We start from the raw sequence: 5,590 nt of genomic DNA on the forward strand, positions 1-5,590 counted from the left end.
GTGCGGCTGGGGCGCCCCCGGCTTCAGCTGCCGCGCCGCGCCATGGCTGAGGCGCCCCGCGCGCCCTCAAGCCCGGAGAGCACTGCGGGCCGCCGGGGTGGCTGCGGCAGCTCCCGCTCCGCCTCCGCCTCCGCCTCCTCTGGCCCGGACTCTGCAGCTGCGGCGGCCGGCCGCCCGCCTCCTCCTCGGCCCCCTCCTAGCCTCCGCCTCGAGCACAGCGTGAGGAGGAGCCGCGGGTCTGAGGAACGCCATAGCAGCGCTCCCGGCACTGACTAATCAACAAGGTTCGAGCGACGCCTGCGCAGCTCGCCTCGGCACCGCCTCTGTGCCCCGCCTCCCCGCCGCGGGCCCCGCCTTCCTAGCGCAAACCCCGCCTCCCCACCGCAAGCCCCGCCTTCCAGTCGAGGGCCCCGCCCTCCTGCCGCAAGCCCCGCCTTCCAGTGGCGAGGGCTCCGCCTCCCCACCTCAGGCCCCGCCTACATGCTGCTAGCCCCTCCTCCCATGCGTTAGTGTTCCAGCGGGCTCCGCTCCCTCTGGCCCCGCCCCTCTATCCCCGCCCCCTCCCGGAGGCTCCACCCCCGCGCTCCTCCTGCTTCTGTTCTGGGGGCCGCGCTCCTCCTCGGGTGGAGGCTTCTCCTGGGACCGCGTAGCGGGCAGCTCAGCTGCGCTCCGCAAGCTTTAGCTCTCGCTCCCCCGTCCGACCGCTCGCGCGCTCTGCAGCCTCTCCTGGCGCCGACCCAGGTCCTGCGCGGGGCTTTGCCCGGAGCCCGGGAGTGCCGAGCTCTTTGTGCCACTGTGAGCCGCACCCGGGCCGGGAGTGGAAACCTTTGATGCTCCCGTCCTTTTCAGAGACCTGGGCGGGGGAGAGTGCTGCAGCGGCTAGGCCAGACCGGCCAGGTCCTGGAGAAGGCGGGACTGGAGTCTCCCCTACGGACTCGGAGGGGAAGGGAACCTGGGTTTCCTGGGTCCGCGGCCCGCCGTTCGCCCTGCTCGCCCATCCAGTTCTCGTCTAAAAGGCTGGGGTAATGCACCTTTCCAAACTGACTGCCAGCACCTTGGGTGATGTTGCAGAATGGCCAACCGTGGCTGGCGGTGCTGACATTCAATGCAGGTTGCTTTCCGTGGTGAATGTTGAATATGGTTGCCCCTGTGTACAGCTCAGATTGTGAAAAGTGGCCGAGATCCCTACTTTCGAGGCACCCCCTGAGTGAGTGCTAATCTAGGAGAGCTTGGCGGTTGCTGAGGCGTTCTTATCAACAGGTATTCGGTGAGGCTGAGCCAGCACTGGAGGGGCCTTGAAACTGTCTCTTAGAGATTCAAATGCAGTAAAAAAGGTCTGTGCCTAGTGCATTAACCTCTCACTTTAGAGTGTTGGTTCTACTGTCCACGAAATTCTTCTGCTGAAAGTTTTGCATATGGTGAAGTTCTCTTAGTTTTTTGTTTGTTTGTTTTGTTTGTTCTTGGAGACAGGCTCTCCCAATGTAGCCCTGGCTGGCCTAGAACTTGTGTAAACAACGCTGGCCTTGAACGCAAAGAGAATAGCCTGCCTCTGCCTCCCTCCCAGTGCTGGGAGTAAAGGCCTGCAGCACCACACCTGGCTGTAACTTTTTAAGTCTTGAAGAAAAAAGTTAGCATCAGATGCTGACAAAGTTTTAAGATTTTCTCAAATGTAAAGAAGCATTTTAAAACCATAAAGAGTCAAGTACCAGCTATTTTTTTTCCAAATAATTTCTGAAAATAAAGCTTGGACTAAATAAAAACATGTAAGATTGGGCAAGGTCAGCTGTCCTTCATCCAGTAAGTAGGTCCTAAACCCTTAATCGATAAACTGATTCTTTAAAAACATAACTTTCTGCTGCTTTTATGCCATCCTTTAAAGCTTCAGGGAATAATGAGAAAATAATCCCCTCTCACAAAAAGGATTGGTGACTTATGACCAGACAAAAAATAAAAAGATTAATGTAATCAACTTTGTTTTTAAATCAATAAAGGTCTTAGATTAGATTTGCTGTTACTGCTGACCTAGAGGAAAGGTTTCATTTCAATCTTAAGTATTTAAGGGAAGAAATTTTAACATGGAGCCAGGTCTTGATAAGTCTCATGCTGAAGGACAATCCTTAAGAGAGATTTTAAGTATGAGGTGGAGCTTTGGTTAAACTGGAAGAAAATATCAACTGAACTGTTCTTCCAAATATGTTTCAGGAATTTTTAAACCAGTATAGTGCATGTAAAAGCACAAAACAGGCTGCAGGTGTACTATAGTTTGGATCTTAAATACCACCCCCCAAACTCGTGTATGAAAGGCTTATGGGGTGCCATTTAGAGATGGTGCAGCTTTTAAGAGATAGAGTCTGATGAGAGGTGTTAAGGTCACTGGGATGGGGTACCCTTGAAATGGATGAATAGTGATAATCAGCCTCTTTCCTTTTTTTCTCTTTTGTTCCCCAGCTCTGATAAGGCAAGTACTTGGCTTTACCTCATAGGGATCCCAAAACAGAGAGTTCATTCCATCATGAACCAAACTGTGAGCCAACTGTAAGTTGACTAACCTGAAGTACTTGTTACAGTATGGAAAGCTGATCATGATAGCTGGTAAAACTTACAGCATATTCTTAAGATGATAAAACTGTAACTTCGTGGCTGTGGTGGTGCACACCTTTAATCCCAACACTCGGGAGGCAGAAGCAGGCAGATCTCTGAGATCTGGGTCAGCCTGGTCTACATAGTGAGTTCCAGACCAACTGGGACTACAGGGAGATGCTGTCTCAAAACAAAACAAAACAAAACAAAACAAAACAAAACAAAACAAAACAAAACAAAACAGGGCCAAATCCACTCCAGGGCCAGTGAGATGGCTCAGTGGATAAAGGCACTTGCTGATAAACCTCATGACCTGAGTTTGATCCCTAGACCCCACATTGTAAAAGAGAGAACTGACTCTTGCAAGTTGTCTGACCCCCACGTATGTGACATACCACACCCACACACATACAAATATACAAAATAAAATTTAAAAGATCTCTCTATCCATCTGTCTACCATCCTTCTGTACTCTAAAGCCCTAAGTTTGGCTAGAGTTGCTCCTGTATAAGATCTTGGGACATTTGCTGCTTCTTCCTCTGAAAAAAAAAGAAGATGATAATAGCATTCATCTCAGAGGGCTTTATGAGAATCTAAGCACTTAATATATATTCAGAAATTAGCATAATGGCTGATACTTTGCTATTACAGGTTGAGTGTCCCTTATCTGAAATGCTTGAGACCAGAAGTATTTTAGATTTGTTCTTACTTTGGAGTGTTTGCATACAGCTAATGAGATGTCTTGAGAAATGGGACCCCAGTTTAAACATGAAATTCATTAATTTTTCATGAGTACCTTCATAGCATGAAGGTTTTTTATATTTTATTTCATTTTATATTTTATTTTAGGTGCTAGAGATTGAACCCACGGCTTCACACATGCTAAGCATGTGCTCTAACATTGAGCCCCGTGAAAGTAATTTTTAGTGTGCCACATTGTTTTGACTGTGACTGTCATGAGATGTTAGGTGTGGAATTTTCCACTTACTCTGTTAGTGCTCAAAAGTTTTAGACTTTGAAGCATTTCTGATTTTGAATTTTGAATTACAAATGATCAGCCTATGTTATTAAAAATACTATTGCAGGGACTGGAGAGATGTTCAGTAGTTAAGAGCACTGGCTGCTCTTGCAGAAGACCCTGGTTTGGTTCCCAGCACCCATGTGGTGGCTAACAACCATCCATAACTACAGTTCCAAGGGATCTGATGCCCTCTTCTGACCTCCATGGGCATTGCACAACACAGGTACACTTACATACATGCAAGCAACATACTCATTTACATAAAATAATAATAAAATATTTTCAAGACTATTGGTTTTGGGGGCAAGTTTTAGAGAAAAGATAAGGAGACAGATTCTGATTTAAAGAAAGGATTAGATTTGGGGGAAACAAAGCGGAGTAGAGAACAGTGCTCAAAAACGAGACCCAGCTATAGGATACTACTAAACCCAGTCTTCAGAACGATAGGACATCACTAGACCCTAGAGTCTGTGGAAGGGACTTCCCACAGTGATCCAGACCTCTACCGGGCAGAACTGAGCAGGCTCAGGCTGCTATTTCATATGCTGAAGAAGCAAAGGCTGTGGTAAAGCCCAAGGGTGAACCAGGCATCAGATACCTTAGGACTGGTGTGGCAGACTTCATCAAGGCTTCCTAACTGTGAGTCTACTGTTTACAGAGGCATAATTTGGTCACTGTCTGCATTATCAACTTTGCAAGATAAAAATATTACATGTTTGTCTTCCTCATATCAGAGTGTCCTGGGTACAAGTTATGAGCTAGTGGTCAAGTGCGATATCAAAGTTCACAGCCCATGTTCCTCTAGAACTTTAGGCTCTTTTTCCTTTCTATTCATTTCCATGCTATCACCAGAGTTAACCTAAAAGTCAGTCCCTGGCTAAACCCTTGTACAGTGTCTATGTCTTTGTTGTCTACGGAATGAAGGAGAAAACCCTTTGTGCAGCATTCAAGGTTATTCCCTTTTGTGGCAGGCACAGCCTCCCCAGCCTGCTTTTTTCCACCGCAACCTTCTTGCGGAGTGATCCTGCCTTCTTGCTGATGCATGCCTTTGTAGGTGTTCTCTCTGCCCAGAATACCTTTCTCTTTTTCTCTTCCCATGACATGCCTGTTCCAACTCTAACTTCTTGCATTCTGCAAAATGGTATCTCCTCCAAAGAACCCATGGTTTCTGATACCATACCCAGTGATGCCTTCTTCCACCATGCTGATTGTACTGTGATTTGATGACTGCTTTCTTTTTTTAAAAAAATATTATTTTTATTTTATGTGTATGATTATATGGCCTGCATGTATGTAAGTGTACCTGTGTTGTGCAGTGGCCATGGAGATCAAAAGAGGGTGTTAGATCCCCTGGAATTGGAGTTATGGATGCTTGTTAGCTGCCATGTGGGTGCTGGGAATTGAACCCAGGCCCTCTGCAAGAGCAACCAGTACTCTTAACCATTGAACCAAACTGTCCAGCCCCTTGATGTCTGTTTTCATGTTAGCTTTTGCTACTAGAAAACCAACCAGCTGTGGACACAAATGGATCTGATTCATCTCTGTTTCTCCCACTCAGTTACCATGCTTGGTTCAGGGCAAGGGCTCAATTAATGCTTGTTGAATTGAGGACTCTGCAGACTGGGTCATCTCGTCTGTGTTATTTCACAGGTCACTGCATCTCTTCATTATAAACAATTCAGCACGTCTAGGTATTTTCAAGATTTTTAAGTTCCAAACCCATATGAACAGTGTTTCCCATCAGAATGACCCCCAGTTATTATCATTCATCAGAAAATTTAAATCCACTGCAATCAAGATCTGCACTCATCACTAAAAGTAGAGATTATGTTTCTTGACTAGAATTGCAACACTTTTGACATGGTTACCATGCTTATTGTGAGCTTACTGGTGGTTTCCCTTATTAGTACTATTCTCCAAAGGACATACTGTACTAGCCTTTCTAACACTTAGGCACTACAGATGCATATCTGTGCATATCTATGGCAA

Source organism: Nannospalax galili, unplaced genomic scaffold (genome assembly GCF_000622305.1).
Source record: "Nannospalax galili isolate Female #2095 unplaced genomic scaffold, S.galili_v1.0 scaffold252, whole genome shotgun sequence".
Lineage (NCBI taxonomy): Eukaryota > Metazoa > Chordata > Mammalia > Rodentia > Spalacidae > Nannospalax > Nannospalax galili.